The sequence below is a fragment of the Falco rusticolus genome, chromosome 14, assembly GCF_015220075.1.
Source record: "Falco rusticolus isolate bFalRus1 chromosome 14, bFalRus1.pri, whole genome shotgun sequence".
NCBI lineage: Eukaryota > Metazoa > Chordata > Aves > Falconiformes > Falconidae > Falco > Falco rusticolus.
This window is the reverse complement of record NC_051200.1, coordinates 11,895,016-11,915,340: the sequence shown is the minus strand read 5'-3', so window position 1 is coordinate 11,915,340 and position 20,325 is coordinate 11,895,016. Positions and strand designations below refer to the sequence as shown.

The 20,325-nt window shown below is 47.4% G+C and overlaps 1 pseudogene; it reads right to left on the bottom strand.

Moving 5' to 3' along the window:
* Nucleotides 1–16,951: 16,951 nt before the first annotated feature.
* LOC119157518 lies at nucleotides 16,952–17,908 on the bottom strand (annotated as a pseudogene).
* Nucleotides 17,909–20,325: the final 2,417 nt, after the last annotated feature.

Genomic DNA, 20,325 nt, shown 5'->3' with positions numbered 1-20,325 from the left:
TTTGCTAGTGCAAAACTTGCTATAGCCAGAGCACTGGCTGGGAAAGGGGGGTGACACAGCGTGGAGCAGCTAAGGCCACCCCAGCACAACCGCCAGCGAGGCAGCTGCTGAGCCCAAGCGTTACACATTTTAAGGCAAGCTAAAATCGGTCCGTTTCCCTCTGAAATGCCACTCTACTGAGTACAGCAGCTCAGCAACCTGTTCCTGAGCTGCTGAGCTGCCTGGGCAAATGTGGGTGGGGTGGACAGCTGGGAGCGGTAAACTGGTCCACTGCCTGCAGCTATGGATCCCCTTGTCAATCCCTTCACTTAAACAGCCATCAACGTGCGGCTGGCCTCCATTCATTCAGACCCTGCCTGTAAATCTTTCTGAGCTGGAACATTTACATCCAGATCGTGACTAAACCAGATTTTCACTTCTGCATATAAGGGTGAGACTTTAGCACCTTCCTATATGGCCCTCACCAGTGCACCAAGCACAGGAGCCACAGCCAGAAAAGCTCCCGTCTGTGGCTGCACTAGCTACCTGGATGGGGGGGGACAAGGCACCAATCCTGCTGGTCTTCACTGCAACAATTTTCAGAAACACCTTGGGCTCCTCCGGCCCAAGTTTCCTAGTCCTTAAAATTGGAATTACAAAGCTAACTGCCTCCACGGTATTCCTTGAAAAGCACTATACAAGCCCTAGAGTTTAACGGTACCAGCGACACACAAATGACAATTTCATGTTCTAATGTCTTTGCAGCAGCCAGTGGGGAATTGGCTGCACTGCACTGTGTGGATCAGCTCAGTCAGGTATCAAATAAATAAAATCTGCACCCAACTGTTCTCAATGATTTCCGCACAGGGCACTAATATTCACATGCTCTGTGGTGCTGCAAGCTCTAGTAAGTAACATTCTGTGCTGTTCATTTAGGAGCTGGAAAAGGTGCTGTAAATCCCTGAGGGCTCTGATGCACAGTTCCCGCTGGATTCAGCAATAGAAACTACAGAGATGAACCATTCAAATGTTGTGTAAATATTCTGGGCTGTGAACAATAAAGCAAGACTAAAGGTGGCTTATGCTGATAAACCAACCTGTGAACTACAGCAGCTCAGGGACACATCCCTGTTGCAGTTCAGCTTTAGGCAACAGGTACCTCAGGCAGAAGAGCAGAAAAGGCTGAAAAGCTGTTGAACATATCCCCAAGCTGCTGAAGAGGGTGTTCCCAATGCATGTCTGCCCCTAACTGCACTGAGATTGAGCTTGTTAGGTACCAGTGAGGGTTACGAATTTGAACTATTGCTTGGCATCATGAAGAGTCATCACATATAGTCATTATTTCTTAAATGAATTACAAACTCACAGCATAATAACACCTTCATATTTTTCATTGCAATACTTAAAAACCCACTTTCTACAGAAGTGTCATTGTTTAGAGGTTGTAAAGAAAGAAAAAAAATAAACAAAATCCGATGTTAATGCTTTTTCCTAGCCAAATGTTTTTTATTTCTTTTACAGCATCCTTCCTAACACCTTCTCTAACAATTATAACTACAGTGTATATCAGTGGCTGGTGTCCAATAAGGTAGCCACTGGCTGTATTGTCCAACATAAATTTAAGTCCCAATCTTGCAATTGTGTCTTCTCTGACATGTCAAAAAAAAAAAAAAAATCACAGTATTTTGATTTCATTACTCTTACACCTGCCATAGTGGGCTTGGAAAGCAAGTCTCTTTTTTTCCAGCAGAAAGAGAGGGGTTTAGAAGAGAAGGTTTAGAGCTTAAAAGAATGTGGGTTTTATCTTTTAGGCAAGATAATAGAAGATCGGTGGCATCCATCAGATATCCAGAAAGCTAGAGAAGAAAAATATTCAGATCAGAAATAAAAGGAAAAGGTGTTCTGGGTGCTAAGTCCAGAAGCTAATAAATTACTGTTCTAATTCAGCCCTGTGGTACATGGTAAAGATTTTTGAAGATGAATTTTTAAATTATTTAAATCATTTGAGGGATGCCTCAATCAGTTGCCCAGCTCGCAAGGGTGAAGAAGAAGAAGAAAAAAAGTTACATAACACCTGTAGAAATAGGAAAAAAGTTAAGTGTCTTTGGCAGAAAAAAGCCAGATTTTCTAATCTATTAAAGACTATTAATAAAATGCAATTTATCAAAAGCTGTACTACTTGAGCTAAAGGCATAATCTTAAACTGAGTTATCTTCTGTGCATGAACACACTCTTTTTATGCATTCAGGCTTTAACATTTTGGCTTTATCATCTGTAAACCTATGTGAAAGCTAGATATTTCTAATCTCTAAGAATCTCTTATCATTATTCAAGGGTGTTGTTAGACTGCTAGGATCCTGGGCACCAGGGAGTACAGGTACTTGTGGCTGAACTCACTGAAATCTGCACAGCGATTTAAGATCATTCCTGGGTGGAATGCGATGTGGGAAACCGAAGCCTGTTAAGATATGAATGCAGATGCAGGATGCCATCCAACAGCTTCCAGTCCCTTGATGGCTCACTCATTTACTGACTGATGGGGCACTCTGGCATCCCTGTGGTTGATCCAGTGATAATTAGGGCATTGTGCATTTGCTATCAGCCTGTGTGATCTGCCATTTTAACTCAGAAATGTTGAAAATTCATCTAAGGGTGAAAAATAGCACACTCACAAGCTCTCTTATGAGCCTACTTCCCACTGCAACTGTGCTTTTCAGTGCTGTACTGTGAACAAGAGTGACCAGCAACTATTATAGAATTGAAGAATTGTTAGAAGAGAGTTACTTAAAAGCAATGTGCTCAGAGTCCCCTTTAACTTAAGATTTTCATAGCGTTGTTAGCCCTGCGCTGTTCCTTTTTCCCTTGCAGCTACAGCTAACCATCTGCCATTTTTTCCAATTCTCCATTTGTTTGACGGATTATTGACCACCTTCTTCTGGCCCATGGGATCAGAAAACAAAGAAGGAGGTGTGGTGGTGCTGTGTAACAGCACTCAGAAAACCTTGGACTCAAATGAGCCTTTCTGTATGGCACACTTTGCAATATTTTAGTTTTCTCAAGTGAGCTAGCACACCACAAGTGCTCACCATCACGTGGCGGATGAATAGCCATCTCACTTGTTAGAGAGGAAGAAAGCATGAAAGACAGCAGACTTGCCAGGCAGCTGTGAGTAACCTCCATCACAAAGGTCTCAAGCTGATCCTGAAGGGTTAAAAGTATTCCTTTCAAATAAAGGTTTTGGATCCACTAACACTGTCTGCAAATACAGTAAACTCAGAGTAACATGTGGTAAACGCCATCATAATACTTTCCCCGACAATCCTGTTGGCTGCCAGATCCCTACAGTCCTGTTCTACCAGACACCGGAGCAAAGCTCTTCCTCATCACTCTCCATTCACCTACCATGCAGCAGTCGCTGCTCACAGAAACACTGGTAATGCTTCTTCAGCTGAGTAACTGGCATAATCACTTTTCACTTCCTCCAAATTAAGTCAGCAACAACTGGTACAAGATGAGCTTTACTGCTCTGGAAAAAAATCAGGCAGTTTAAGAAAGGCAACCTCACTTCAATGAAGACTTTTTTCTATTTACATTTTTAATAACAGCAGCATTTTAGGGCACTCTTTCCCCTCTTCTTTCCTGAAACAAGCTACAACAATGTTAGTTGTCACATGTAAAAGGCACTTTTGGTGGTTTTGCAGAGTTCTCCTGGGTGATATTGCAGTTGTAATCCTGCCACGTTATAGGCCTTGGAAGAAAAACCTACAGTAAACTTTTATTTCAGCCACACCTTTGTAAAACTAGTCATTCCACACCAAAGCATATAACAGAGATCAAAATCTTGACCATTAGGGCTAGAAGCAACAACTCTCACACAGGTGACAACCTCTGGGTAGACTTCCAGTTGTGACCCATTCCTTACATAAAGCTGTCTTACTAAACATATACATCATGCACTTGAAAGTATGTCGTTTCAATTACACTGCATGGTTTTGGAATAAAGAATCTGGACCACAATGCAAAAACTATATTCCCCAGACATATTTCACCTCCATTCCCACCAGTGCCTATCAGTGCAGGAGCTGACCTCCCCCAGCCAATCTTTTCCAGGCACATCACCACTCAAGTTAGCAACTCAAAACACAGCAGGGACAAGATGAAGAGATAAGCACCCAATCCTGCATTCCTCCCACACCCAGAGCTCCCAGCCAGAGGGCGGATAAAGACAAGTGAGCTGGATCCCAAGGGTACTTATGTTTGAAACTGCTCAAATAGTGTTGCTAAATTATTAAGTCACAGTATTTTAAAACTTTTGCAGGATGGGGGTTGAGTATGTGCTTGACTGTTTATCCCTCTGCATGTGCTTGAACCATTCCTGATGGTTCATTTAGTTACTGGCTTGCAGAAATATCTGATGTCAGTTGACTCCCAGAGCAGTACCCAAAGCAGACACAGAGAACAAAATCCAACACCCTTTGCTCACAAAGGCCCAGTTCACTGTATTTTAAAGTCAGGTGTATACTTTATCTTTAATGATGATACAAACAAGCAGGCAGCCATTATTACAATATTCATAACTGGTCGTATCATCAAGGAAAATAGATTCTAAACTGTGAGCAGTTCATTCAGAATGCACAAAATTAAGCCACAGAATTTAACCAGAACGTTTTTGGTAGGATGCTGTACGGAAGGGTCACATAGAATGAAAAGGCTGAATAAATCCCATGGCAATTACATGGTTACTGAATCATGAAAAAGGCCAGGCTCCTGGAATTTTTGCAGCTGCTAGTAGATTCAACGATTGCACAAACCACGCAGCAACTCAGCTACAAGTTACCCTCCCACGGAATTGATTTGAAACAAAATAAACTTACAGTGAATCCCCATAATTTAGAAATTTTGCAAGAGAACACTGATAGACTTTAATTCCCATTACCTTTCCTTGTCTTTAGGATCCATCTGTACACTTTACTGCAAAACACATAAAATACCTTTTGTTTTTAATGAAAAACATGGTACACACATTCAAGAGATCATATTTTTAGTGAAATGAAGCCCAACATTTAAGTGTAATTGTTTATTGGGAGGAGGAAGTGTATATTTCAACTAAAAGTACTTGAACGTATTTGTATTGACTGGTTTCTGGAGTTCCACCTAGCTTGCAGCATGAAGCACCTCCTGCAAATTACAAACATGCAGAGGGCCTTGTCAGCACCAGGGAGGGCGTGCAGATCCTTCAGATCACCAAGCCATCACACAACGCCTCCAAGAAGGCTCAGACAGCGCGGAGTGGCTGAGCCATCCTCACACACTACTAGCCTGGCTGTCCCTGGATAAAGCCTGGCAGTCCACGCTGGGGAAAAACAGGGAACAGCTACATGACTGATCACTCTTCCTCTTACTAGAATGACAAAGCCCATATGACACACCAAGATTACCAAGATTATCATAAGAAGCCCAGTGTGTCTGAAAATATGATTAGTTTAAGCTCATATGCCATGGTTGAAGGGCTGGCATATATACAGTTCCCACTCCAAGGCCAGTAACTTGTAGCAGAGGTATAAGGAGAAAATTAGGATCCATCCCCTCCTAGGGCTGCTGGAGCTCTTCTGGAGCTATCATCAGCATAAGGAAATGCTGCAGACAGGACAAGAATCAGCCCAGTTCTGAAATTTCTCTTCCAAACACTGGGCAGAGCATCAGTCTGAGACAAGGGATAACTACTGGCACTGCTACTGCCTTGCTGCGTATCCCTGGGCCATTTTCTTAATGTAACTGAGTTGCACTGATTGCCTTTGCAAAGTGTTTTGCAACTCCCAAATTAGGATTTATTATCAAACCACAAGTTCTGTCCTGGTATAGCACTCCCAGGCTTCCATGATGTTCAGGAACACACCTGATCATGTATGTTTCAATGACAGCAAATCAATTATTTTACAAACGACCGAGTGTTCAAGCTCAGTCAAAGCCCACGTTCGTGCAGAAACTCAAGTCAAACGGACCAGCCTATGTTAACTGCTGGTGCGGACTCACAGAAATTACATGCAGAAAACAGCCATGAAACACTGATCTCCCTTTTTTCCAACACACAATTCTTCTCTGCAGTTCACAGATATTTTATCCAGTCCTGCTTTAACATCTGAAGCATTCTCCTGGAGAGAACCTTGTATGTCTGAGTTGCATTTTCCTGGCATTCCTTTGATAAAATCCTCCTTCAATCTAACCCATTTTTCCTAGTTGTGTCACAGGGCACCACCCAGCAGAACTAGTTTTTCTTTTTGTGTCCTTCAGGTGTTATGCAGACTTCTTACTCCCTTCGCTAGTCATCACATAGTCCCACAGATATCCACCTCTTAATATCTCTCCTGATGTCTTAGAGACCTCTTTCCCCAAAGTAATTTTTTTAGCTGCAGTCTCAAACTTCTCCAGCTGCTCTGTGCGACTGACAACGTGGCGCAGACATGCATGCTAAATCCCAAGTACAGACACGTGGGAAGACTGTATCAACATCCTTCCCTTTACTGATTTAGTTTTCTTTAATTAAAAGCATGTACTCTTCCTGTGTGTCTGCACAGTGTCTCTCTGACAGCCATGACATCTGAGAGATTGCTTAAGAGCAAACAACAAATCATTACTGGATTTTGAAATCTGCCATCTTCTCTTATCCACTAGCAAGGACATAAATCCACAGATCACAAGGATCCCTGATATGCATGGCAATTTCTACATGACCTAAATTTTCACGATAAGAATAGTTTCTTAGCCTATTGGCTCTAAAGACACCTCGACAATGCAACAATGCAATCCTAACTAGTTCTCCAGTATTCAGCCATCCGAATCATTAGCACTAGCTAGGTGTTATCTTCCCTTTCCCTCTTACCTCAGGAGCTTGTAAATGTTGACGGTACTTAAGGCCACTGAAATAGAAATGTCAAACATTTAACAGCTGATCCTACTGACAAATATTCCAGTCTGAAGATGATGCACTTCGCTGGACAAAGGGACATGAGAACATGCCAGAACAGGATGTTTCAGTTGAAAAAATTGCTAGTTTAAGTTTATGATAGTCAGGATTTTAACCAGACAACTGTTACTAATATCCCCCTTCAGGTTAAGTTTCACAATGAGTATGAATGATGTTATCAAATAAAGAAGTGGGAATATGGGAGCACCATTTGGGGATAACATAGGGACTTGAGAGTATACATTTGTGTTTCTGTATTACTTGATCCAACAGTTATTTAAGTACTTTTAATATCCCACACTTTAGCAAAGATTATGCAGGGATATAAGGGAATGTACACGAACACATGAACACATGCATTATGCATAATCTACTGATGCTTCCTGTGCCAAGGGTAGATGTTCATACATGTATGCCATATGACATATCCAAGTAACCACAGGACCTTCTTTTAGGTAGTTTGCCTATTCTAGTCACTCATCTGTCGTGGTCATAGGCCCCATCTCTGCGTCTTTCTTAAGCTTTTAGGCTGCAACATGACAGAGAAGGTGCTATAGGGGAATCCGTTGACTATATTGTTGGCCAGGACACAGTCGTGGTATATACTGAGATATTGTTATATACGTATATATTTTAAGGTCAGAAGGGTCCCATTACGATCCTTTAACCCTAACCCCCTGGGGCACGCCCAACTATTACATTTCCCAGCAGTTCCTGCAGAGGGGGAGAATTATTCTCTCTTACTGCATAAGTGAAACTCTACTAAGCCCAACAGCCTGTTATTCATACTGTAAAGCAAGCAGCACCTACCACAATTTGAGTGATGAAATAAATAATAATGCAGGCCAACCAAAAATGGGAGACAAACTAGACAAATCCTCATCAAAATTCGCAGATCTGGGCTAGCTCCCTCCCAAAGCTCCCTTGTCCTCCCCTTCACACAGAGATTTTAGGGACAAATGCCAGTAGATCTCTATTGTTCCTGTTCATTCATTAGCTACAACTGATTTTTCTGTTGTGCTCACACTTCAAGGTAAGGATAAGCTAGATTCTGATCACGTTGTACATATTGAAAAAGTAACTATGAGACACAGAAAATACAGGATTGGGAAATACGGATGGAGTTTCAACACAAAATAATATTGGAGTGTTTTCTTCACAGTTTTAAATAATCCTCAGAAGTGGAAACATACATGTTTCAGGTGATAAACTCCTTTCATCCCATTATCTTGGGGCCTTCCCCTTCCATCTCCATTAGTTGTATCATTCTCCTTTTTTACATCTAATCTCCCTGGCCAGCCTTCACTAAATGGACTCAGAAAAAAAGCCTCTTGGTACTATTTGTCACGATGTCATTTTCTATATGCATACTTCTCATGTCTGCAGTAAGAGAATGATATTTATTAAATCATAAAAGCCTACCTTTAAATTGGTGCTCAGTTTCTAGTCCTCCCTCCTATATGCACCGCTGCAGATCACGAACACTGCTTTTTACAGCTTTAAAGAAAAGGAAAGGGTCTCAGTTTAGCTGGAACAATGCGTTTCACAGAGCTACAGCTTTCACTTACCTCCCATGCTGGGGGTTACTATTTGCTTTCCCACACTTCCCTTTGGGCTGCCAGTCTTTGGAGCTGGAATTAAGACAGACACAAATGGTGATTAAACCTGCTTAGATATATGAATGAGTGTGATCATCAAAATCACACCTACTGCTTTTGAAGTTGAGGAAAACAAGTCCTATTCCTCTGAAAAGCTTGCAGTCTAAAGCATGATAAAAAGTGCTCAAGAGTGATCTTTGCAACAAAATTGATGATGCAATCTATTGAAGCCACCTGCTCCCCCTTTAGAAGCATTCCTGTTTCTCATGAAGCAGGCCAGGTGAACCTAAATCCTGACCCTCCCACATGAGCTACTTCACCTTATGCTTATAACCCTGACTTCCTTATCTCTCTGATGATGAAGGTCTGTTCCATCTGCTGCTTCTCTCTCCAGTGCATCTATGGGCAAGCCAAGGTAGAAATCTTAGAAGCCGGCAGTAGTTCTCATTAAGAATTGTTCAAAACCATCACAATTTTGAAACTCCTCAAGGAGATTACTGTAGGGACTGCTTCTCATTCAAGGACCACGTTCACCTATTTCCTTATCACAAACCAAAGGAGGCAATCTAGCGCTATAACCACAAAGCACTTTCAGAGAAAGTTAACATGCCCTTACTTCAGCATCAACTTGTCCTCCTTCTTCTGGCTTCCATTCAGATACAGAAACTATGGCTTTGTTTAGCCATGCTTTCAACCCAGGCTGGCTTGCCTCTAAGGGGATACAGACAAAAGGACATTTGCTGCTCATCTACCTACTCTGCACTGAGGGTGAAGCAGATCAAGCACCAAATGTCTGCCAGTGCCTTCCCAACACCACCCTTGGGTAGCATTTGCCATTAGTCAGCCTTCCTCCTCTTGAAGTCCTGCACCGAGCGGGGTAAAGAGGTACTTGGCAGCCAACTCTTGCAATATCGTGATGTCAGCAGTATCTTCATATCTTGTCAGCAACTCCCTGGGGGCTACCAACAAGCTTCTGCTGTGAAGCTGTTTGGAACTATAATTTGATAAAAACTAGAGATCCGTAGTTCTGTTAGGAAAGGAGGGATTTTCTCATGATGAAACCTCAGTTTAAGAAGAAATGAACTTTCTCAGGACTGTGTGTATCAGAGCAGTATTCTGAAATGACACGCTGACAGTCCAGTGAAAACTCAGTTGTCCAAAAAAGAGTAGGACTGTATGGTCAGTACTCTACCTAGGTGTGGAGGCTGTGCTCATATCCAGTTTCTGAATCTTGGCAGGATCAAGGAGGGAAGATGGAGCCAAGCAGAACCAGAGCACAGGAATCAGACTGCAAAATCTCTTCTAACGCTTGTTCAGTGCTATTGAAATCTGTTTAGGCTGGCCTAAGTTCTAGTCCTCTCTTGAATAACTGAAAAGAAAATGATTGTGGGAGAAGTTTCAAGTAATAGGAAATCCAAATGACCTGCCAGATTTTGGCAGTGCCATGCTGCTTTTCCATGGAGCTCACAAGTCTCCTTTCATCATTAACTGGCCTGTCAGTCAGTGATTAACAAAGTAACTCCAACTACAGATGGACAGTCCTCTGCTAGAGGCCAAAACAATCGCCTTTCCTACTCCAGAATCTCCTGCAGAAGACCATTCAATGCCACTATAGTCTAAATTATTAAGTAATCTTTTTTGTTATACTGCTGTCTAAATAAAAAAACACAAAAGAATCCTTATTTCCTTTAGCAATTAATCCAAAATTATTAGTACCTGCGTACACAGGACCTTGAAATCGAGACATCTTGTTCTCGGCTAGAACTATTCCCCTTTGACACAAGTACAGACTGAAATCTATTGAGAGAAGAGCAGAAGAGTTACTGGAAGAGGAACCAAAATATTTTCAAGAAGTTAACCTCCTTACTTTGAGATTAAGTAAAAAACCCTTTCGTTATAACATTGCATGCTTTGCACAAAATCAGCCAAGTCGGAGAAACTTCAACTGTTCTTAGGACATTCCCCGAGAGAATGCAGACAGGGCTAATCCTTACTGCAGCAACTCCTGCAGACCTGCCGAATGTCTGGAAAACTACACAGAATTAATTACCTTGATGCATATTTTTGCCAGTTTATGTATTCAGCTCCTTTACTCCTTTTTACTTTAAGGGCATGACAATTAATTTAGTTACTATCCCAGCTCTGATACACTCATAAAAAATTCACACCTGTTTCACAAATGTTCACCTGTTTAACAGATTGAAGATTAAAAGAAAGGAACATTTTGCTCAGTAATGAAAGTATAACTTTTAAAAAAGAATTCTTACTAGGACATTTGCTGTTTACATGGTGTAAAATGAAAACTGCCCAGTGAATCTTAAAGGGGAAAAAAAGGAAAGGCGGAAAAAAAAAAGAAAGGAAAAGAAAAGAATGATTTGGATTAAAATATCTTTTCTTAACTTTGTGGAAAAGAAGCTTTTCTAACTTGGCAGCACAGTACAATGAAAATGAAATCAATGCCAAGTGTCTTATCCCGAACTCTGAATGGGCAAAGTTCCCATTGACTTTCAAGATTTCTTCCCTTGCAAATGGCATTCAGGAACAGTTGTTACATGCACCTAAGGCACGTCCACCACTATGTTCTGTCTCTCCCCTTTCTGTCAAGTAGATGTATAGAATTTTTGAAATCAGCACAGCAAGCTGTGAATGATGATGCATGAAATGAATAAGCTGAGTCTAGTACAAAGGGGAAATCCTGAAGGCTTGGTGCAATCACTGCTATACTATTTCCTATGGCCTGTATAGAAAAGATGCATAATATTCTTCATGGAGACAAAGAAAAAAAGCTCACCAAGGCCAGAAGTCTCAATCAGAAGCCCCAAAAGAGACAAATGACAGAAGCTCACAAGTTTTTAACATTGCTTAGTTTCCCTCTTATTCCTAGGCCTGTCCCAATTTACGCCTGACTCTTTCCGAGCTCTGGGCTGCTGTGCACATGGAATATACACATCGCAATCTGGGGCTCTGAGCACCTGGTTCACTTTGCATTCCTTTGGAAGCAGCACAGCTTATGTAGTAGTTTATGTTTCACACTTCTCCCCATCAGCCAAGGTGAGTTTGTACCAATGCACCAGCACGTGAACTGTGATGGCCAAAGCACAGAAAGGTGTAGTGATTTCCAGAGGATCGACTGAGCAAACAGCTCTGGGGCAGTAACGTGTTAAACCCCCCCCAGCTGCTTCCTCATGTGGATATGAATCGGAGACTTCAGTTACATTAGCACAAGCATTTTTAAACCAGGCCAAATCATGCTTAGCTTGATTTAGCATAATTTGACATATTACCGAATAAAAGTAACCTGGCAGAAATATGGTATAATTGAACTTAGCAACAACAATAAAGATGAGCATCCTGAGTATAACACCGGCTTAAATAACATTTAAGTGGTATGCACTTTTTTTCTTAATCACAGAGGAGGTATAAATACATCTCTTTATGGATTTACTGTGACAACCCCATCATTCTCTTGCTCACACCGACACACGCTCACTCATATGCGTTACAACCTCCCCTGCTGCACCAAGTAGGTGTAGATCTCAATTTAGGAACTGGAAAACTGAGGTATAAAATGGATAAAGAGTTTCTGAGGGTGTCTTTGGATGAAGCAAATCTGAAATTCTGTTTACTTGACTAGCAACACAAAGAAGTTGGCTGTGAATCGTATTCATAGCAAAGAATGAGTAATTCCTCATCCTGAGGACATTCTGTTGTGAAATAAGTCACTGCATTGGAATTATTATGGCATCCAGTGGCATCAGTAAAAAGTCATGATAGACAAGCATATGGGAAACTATTCTGCAAAACTTAATCTGCATTAAGCACTAAATTATCCTGTGCAAACAGATCTGCAGTAGCAGCTCTCCACTCCATCCTTTCGACATCTTAAAAGAAATGGATTCAAATTCTCTTTAAGATTTCTGTGTTTTGTCACTCCAGGTTTACCACAGAAATAATCTGAATCTGCACCATGTAAATGAGCTGGACTTGACTACAGTAAGTCTAGGATCGAGGCAGGTAGGTAGAAAAGAAGCCATACCAAACTTCTCACTACTGCAGGCACTGGGAACAGCAGCGACATTCCAGTCCTGAACATCACCTAACTTCATCTCTTCCGCTGTATTCATTCCTATGAAATAATTCCTTCCATTGACATCAGAATACAGTTAGACAAGTTCCTATCTTTCTAGTGTTCCTGAAAAGTATTTTTATTAGTCTCATGTTTAATATGGGAAAGCACTTGATTTATAAATGCTTTCATAAAATGTTTATGCTCATCACATGCCTTTTACTGAATTTAGTATTCATCTCTTCTTATAGCAAAAAAATATCAGAAATACAAAAAATATGTGGTTTAAAAAATATTCTTAAAATACCCACAATCTGATTTCTCTGCTAATTATTACTTATTATTTCCCAACCAGACTGTCTCAACATTTTAATTTAAATTATTCTCACCACTTTTTCTTGAAATAAATTAATTCTGCAGCTATTTGGTATAGGAAGGAACCCTGAAAATGTAACCCAATATGCTGGGGTTTTGACAGACTAACAGTAGCACCAAGTGTGATCTTCCACTTTTCCATTCAAAAAAAAGTGTTAACGCAAAAGCATAAATATTGTCATTACACTTTAATACTGACGTTATTAACCTCTCCACACCCGATGTTCAGTCTTTCTAAGGATAATGGACGTGCTTGCATCTATTCTAGATGTTCTAGAATAAGGCTGTAGGCTTTTTAACTGTGCAAACAATTGCTAATGATTTTGCACATGCAACAACTCAGCATTTCACTTTCAGCCCTGTCTTGTGAAGTACTGTGGATTTCTAGAGCGGATGGATTCTGTGCAGATGCGTCTTCCACAGAGTGAACATGTCTTGTACGCAACTGTTTGTAACTTCACCTGCTCTCCCCAAGAACCCTAATGGCTTGATTCTGATCCCTCCCACACATGCAGGAGTATGAAACGCTGCACAGGCATTGCTCAAAAAGCATGTAGATTATGCATGCAGGATGTATGTCTATGCCCAGAATAAACTGAAAATTTTAAAATGAAGTTCAGTACACATAAAACATACCTGCATTAATTCAAAGGGAACATGTTTCTGTATTTGTTCTTGAGGCATATTTCTCGAGTCCAAGCAAAGGATGTAACAGTGCTCTTTGGAAAAAAAGTTCTTTCAGGCAATATCTCCCTCTATGTTGTTGGCTCTCCAATGGAAAAGACACCCGTGTTCAGGGAAAAAAAAGCTGTTTCTGTACTTGTACTTGTGTGAAAGGCTGGGTTCATTGCTTTTGGCTTGCAATGGGTCTCTCCCCCATCCAGTGGTGTGTGCCTGTTTATAACCCTTCCCGCAAGCTCTGCACACAACTTATGAACTCCAGGATAAAGTTCAGCCCCAGAAAACTGAAAATTGGGTGGAGGATTTTTTCTGGGCAACTCAAAACCAATAGCTCAGGAAAATCATCCACAAGCCAAACCACTAAGATGAGCTTTCAAAGAGAACAAGGTGGTTTATACAGAGGCATCTCCCTGTGATCCCTCAGGGACTTGCTCACAAACTCTCCTTAGGCCCTGACTTATGGCAAACAAGGAGGATAACTTGAACTCAGAAATACTGCAAATCTTTGAAGAACACTGTTTCTCCCATTTCAGGGCAGAGAATCCACTTCCAGAGAGCTCAATAAAGACAACAACTACTTATAATGATGCAGCTGCAATTCAGCGCTGAAGATACCAAATACAATTCCAGTGCTGGCAGCAGCTCACCTGCTCGGGAGCCCTCGATTTTTGTCAGACGTGCAGCACACGCCTGTCCGGCAAGGCTGAGGGAGACCTGTTTCAGAGAACAGGATCATCACACTTCCCCTCCCAGAGCTGTCCCGCACTGCCTTTTCTGGGGAGCACTGGGGAGCACCTTGGCCCCCAGCTGAGTGGAAAAGGGACCTGCTGCTGCCGGCCCTGCGTATCTCCGTGTACGATCCCGACACCACTGATCTTGCCACCGTCTTCTCTCAGAGCTCCGGGTTATGAAGCTGCTTGTCCTCACAGAGCTAGTAACCAGCACACTCCTACCTGAAGGGTAGAGGCCACAGGTTTGCCAGAATTCACCCAGGAATGTTGCGGAAAGAGTTGAGCTGAGGCTGTGAAACACAAATCGGGTTAGCATTTGCAAAGTGATTACCCCCAGTTCCAGCACAGCTGTTCCCCCGAGGAGAGGGGAGCCTGCGCGGTGCCGGGGGCTTGCCACCCGGCCCAGGAACGACCGGCTCCGAGGGCTTGGCTGTGCAGGGGGCGGCGTGTGCCCGGGGGTCCCTCCTCGGGCCGAGGACCTGCAGCAGCCGCTCCCCGCACACCCCCGGCCCCGGGCGGCCGGGCACCCCGCACCGCAGAAGGAGATGCTCGGTTTGGTTGGCAGAACATCGATTTTCCTCTTGCAAGAGCTGGAGAAAGCCCCTCACCGGGCCTGGGCGGGCTGCCCGGCGCTGCGGCCGGGGTGGGAGCGGGGGCAGCGGGGGGGATCGCGGCTCCCACGGCCCCGGCAGGTCTCGGCCGCCGCAAGCGGGCAGCGGACGGGCGCAAAGGCTCCCCCCGAAGCCGCCGTTGGTAAGGGGCGAGCAGAGCAGGCCCCTTTAAACGAAGCCAAACCAAACAACGAGAGCACCTTCCCGTCCCCTCTCCTGTTCAGCAGAGGGATGGGCAGTGGAAGCAAGCGAAGGGCAGAGGCTCGGGGGGCTGCGCTGCGAAATGCACGGAGCGTCTCTGGCTGCGAGCGGCCCCCGGCCCGGCCAGCCCCGAGTCCGGCCCTTGGTCCCCGGGCCCCGCTCGGAGCCAGGAGCAGGGGGCACGCCGGGGGGGCGGCCGGGAGCCGGGCTCTCGCTGCCGGACAGAGCGGGACAAGCCGGCTGCCCTTGCGCCGGGCCCCGGGGCTCCGCGGGAGCTGCGGCTCGGGGCTGCTCCGCAGCGCCCGCGGAAACACAGCCAGCAATAACGCAGATCCCTAAAAAAAGAGAAGGAAAACAACACACACACAAAAAAAAGGATAGAAAAGTTGTCCAGACGAAAAACACACTCGTCAAACATACTGAAAAGATTGAATTATTTATTTCCTCTGGGGACTCCTGTAACCATTCATTTTTAATAGAGTCTAATTAAGAGTTCCCCAACGGGTTTTACTTCTGTAAATATTTCAGATGAGCTCGGGTTTCCGGGCAAATCCTCCAGAGCAAAAAACCCCGAGGCGCATACATGTAACCCCCTGCCCTCCCCGTCGGCCGAGAGAAACCGGCCGGGCGGAGAGGCAACAAGTGGCCGGCGCTCGCAGCGCAGAAGCTCCAGCAGCACCAGCGGCGCTTCCACAGCCCGGGTCCCGCTTCGCTTTTAAAAACAAAATCACCTCGAAGGAGCGCTCCTTCCCCCCCCCCCGCCCCCCAAAATCCGACGACCGCGCGGCAGCCGCAGAAACCCGGCCGAAAAGCGGCGGCAGCTCCCGGGCTCCCCGGCCGGGCGGCGGGACCGCGGGAGCCCCCGGGACGGAGCCCCCGGGACACCGCGCCCGGCCCCGCACAAACCGGCCGGAGACTGCCGACGTGCCTGATATAAAATTTATTGATCTCTCTTCGTTTAGAAGAAGGAAGCAAACGAGGACTAGGGACAGAGAGAGAAAGGAGCATTTCGACTTTTTTAAGAATCCGGTAAACAAAACTAAAACGTTTTTTCATCCGATATGTCAAAACATGAATCACAGTAAAAATCACAAACCAATTTACATTAAGTTTACAGCTTAAGAAAAAACAAGACACACAGCTTACTATAAATAAAAGAAATGCGTTTGCGACCCGCACAGCTCTCTCCCACCTCCCCCGTTTTTTTAAGGGACAAAATCCTAAAGTTAAGAAGTCGTGAAAGATACAGATTGTGGATAGAAACCAGGCGAGGCTCGGTAAGGTGGGAAGGACAAAAACACTTAAGAAACCACGACGAAAATGTGAACAACTGAATTAAAAAAAAAAAAAAAAAAAAAGGCCCGCCGGTTTGGTTGGGTTTTCTTTTTTTGTTTGTTTTTTTTGGTTTTTTTTTTTTACACTCATTGCAACGCTAGAAATCAAACTGGAAGATGCGAACAAAACAGTGCCCAACATAGCAGAAACCAGGAAAGAAGTTGCCGTGGTTTGTAAACTTCACAGCGGCTTCTAGGAGGCAGGAGTTGTGCTCTATTAAAATAACAACTGCTCAATTATTATTTTTTTGTACAAAAAAAATAGACACAACTAACGGATTTCCTTTTTAAAATTTCTCCAAGTTAGTATTAAGTCTGCTAAGCCGAGCAACACTGCCGTACGTCCCGGTGGAGTCAGGGAGCGGTGGTGGGGTTAGGGATTAAGACGGGGAGCCGTCCGGGCACTCGAGTTTATATGTGAGTTAGTGGTACGGTACCATTCACGCCCAGTCCCGCACTCTGGTAGTGCTGGTGGACGCTGTGTAACCTGCTTCCCTGCAGGGCGGAAGGGTCTGTGGCATCCCCACCCGGGGGCAGGTACATGCTGATACATATCCCGCAGGGCTCCCAGGCAGGCTCTCTGCGTGTGGGAAGTGATGGCAGGAGGAGCGAGCTGGGCTCGGATTTCCCACCACGAGCCCATGGGAGCCCAGGCTCATGGCGTGGAGGGCTGCTGGCCGTAGGCGGCGGGGGACATGCTGTAGGTGGAGGCGGCGTTCATGTGAGGTCTGGGCCGTGGACATCATGGGGCTGTACTGCAGGCCCGTCTGTCGTAGCGGTGCATCGGCTGCAGCTGGGGGCTGTTCATGCCCGGGTGCTGGCTGTAACCCAGCGGGTCTTGCATCAGTGAGTAGCCCCGTTGGTCCAGCCGTCATATGGGCATAAGTTGTCAATCCTCTGCCCCACCCCGACGGGGCTGCTCACCGCGTTGCCCCCCCCCGGGGCAGCAGATTACCGGGCAGCGAGTATTTGTCTTTCTTCAGCAAGGTCTTGGTCTTCCTTCGGGGCCGGTATTTGTAATCCGGATACTCCTTCATGTGCACGGTCCCGCAGCCGCTTGGCCTCGTCGATGAAGGGCCGCTTCTCGGCGTCGCTCAGCAGCTTCCAGTCAGCCCGAGGCGCTTGCTGATCTCCGAGTTGTGCATCTTGGGATTCTCCTGGCCATCTTCCGCCGCTGGCCCCGCGACCACACCATGAAGGCGTTCATGGGGCGCTTCACCCGGTCCTGGTCCGAGCCAGCTCCCGCCCCGTTGCCGGCCCCGCCGCCTCCACCACCTTTGCCGTTGCTGCCCGGAGCGGGGGTTGCCCCCAGCGCTGCCCGGCGTGGGCTGCGGCCGTCTTGATCTCAGTCTCCAGCATGCTGTACATGGCCGGAGCCGGCAAGAGGTGCGCCAGGGCGGCGGGCAGGCGGGCACCAGACCGGGGAGAGGAAGTTAGAAAAAAGAAAATTAAAAAGAAGGGAAAAAAACCTGCCTGGGCGGCTGCTGCGAGCGGAGGAAGTTTCTCTGCTTGGCGGGCGAAGGCGCCGCTCCCGAGGACGAGGAGGAGGAGGAGGTGGTGGTGGTGGTGCTGTTACTACTGCTGCGCGCGGTGCGGTGCGGGTGCGGATGCGCTGACGCTTCCCGCGGGGCAGCACCAAGCGATGCGCCCAGCAATCCCGGGGGTATTTGATTGACGGGCTATAATGAGCGGGCGGCAGCCAATACAGCGAGCGGGTTCCCGACAGCCCCGACGCCGGTAACTGACGCGGCTGGGGAGGGGGGGGAGCCGAAAAGTTGATGTTTCGGGGTCGCGGGGGCCGAGCCCCCACCCACCGTCTCCCGCAGCCCCCGGCCCTGCGCCCCCGGCTCCCGGCCCGAGCGGCGGGGCGCGGCAGAGCCGGAGCTGCGCGGGGCAGAGAGGCCCGTGGGGCCCCCGCAGCTGCCGGCTGCTCTGCGGGGGAAGGAGCGGGCCCGGGCGCCGGGCGGGCCGGGGCTGCCCTCGGGGGCGCGGGGAGGAGGAGCGGGGCGGAGCGCTGTGCTGCAAGCGGGAGCCGTGCCTTTGCCAGGCACAAAGGGATTGGGGCTCCGGGTGGATGCACGGCCGTGCGCCAAGCCCGCAGAAGCTGCCTGGAGACGGAGCGAGCCCGTGCTGGATGACCCCCCCCTTCCCGGAACGGATGGAGCTGGGGAGGGCGCACTGAACTCTTCTCGCTGCTGAGCCCTCTCCGGGGGAGAGTCCGCATTGCCCCACCGGGACCGGGCACTCGGTCCCGCTGGGGGAGGGTCTGCGCCGCGGCAGTCCGAGGGAGCGGCGGTGGGATGCGAGCGGGGCGGGCTGGCTGCCGGCCGGGGGCTCTCGGCCATCCCCCACCTACTCCCACCGCAATGCCACTTGAGTTTTTCCACTCGGCTGCCCCAAAGGGGGAAGGAGGTGGGGGGCACGGCCGGCGCTTGCAAAACCCCCAAGTTCCATGGCAACAGCAAAGTTCCCTCCGTATGAAACAAAACTTTGGTGGAGGGTGTGTGAGCGGAGCGAACTCAGTGGAGCTGTCAATCACGGGCCTCCCTTTCCGTCCCTCCCCTCCCCTTCCCTTCGCATCTTTCGTTCCTTCCTTCCTCCCTCCCTTCCCCAGAGGCACGGACACCCGCACCTGCACGGACAGGGCTGGCAGCTCCTTGAAAGCACGGCGGGGACGGAGCTACCGCGCCTGCCGCTGCGGGGCCGGGGGGACGCGGGGCGCGCTGCCCGGTCCCAGCTCTTCCTCGCCCACCCCCTGCCCCGGCTCCAGCTCTGCCGGGGTAAGCCGGGCTGTTCCGCCGGCCGGGGCACGCTGCGGGAGGACAGGCTAAGACGAGCCTGCAGTCTGCTCGGAGACGCGCTAGGAGAGTATCGGTGCCGGGCGAGGCGGGCAGCACCGCCGGTTCCGCCGACGGAGCTCTGAGCAAACTACCCCCGGCAGCGTGGTGGGGCGCAGGGGAGGGTCGGGGGCCTGAGGTAGGGACGTGCCTGGACATCACGTCCCGTAGCGAGGGGCCCGGCGAGGAGGGATGTTGTCGCCACAGCTCCCCCGGCTTCGCAGCCGTCGGTGCTGCCCCAAAGAGGAGATCGCGAGGAAAACGACGGTGCAGGGGAGCGGACACCTCCAGGGCAGGGCTCCAGCCTGGACCCGGAGGCACAAGCCCGAGCCGGTGCCGCTAGCCCCGAGCCCGCCGCGCTGCTGAAGCCGGGGAAGGGGGCGCCGGGCCGGCTGCAGGGCGCGGCGGACGGGACCGCTCCGCGCAGCCCCGCTCAGCGCTTCCCGCGGGCGGGGGGCAGCGCTCCGGCTTAAAACGGCGCTGGCGGTGCTCTGGAAGCAGCACGGTGTCGTGGCGGATTTTTATTTGAGTGGATGCGAGCGCTACTGCAATTTAGCAGCTTAAGGTGTCACTCGTTTTGTACGGATTTCTTTTCCGACAAAATCATCTGTTGAACAAAGTCGAAGGCAAAATAAATCCCGCTTGGACGAGCTGTGATACAGTCAGCATTTTGTCTTTGTTGTTCGGCTTGTTACTGGTGTGCTCTTGGGTGAAGTTAAAAATTTCGCAGCCCGAGAGGACAGGGTGACAGCGGCAGGCGGTGTGGCAGGTGGTAGCACACCGCGGCACGAGTTCGCTGGTAACTTTCTCAGTATCTAGGAAAAACTTCAGACAGCTGCGATGAACCTCAAACCCCTCCAAATATTTTGACCACGCCAGTCGAGGCTTAAGACGTGCCAGGCTGGGCTGGAAAGCGACTTGGTACATATCTTGACAATTCTTTGAAAT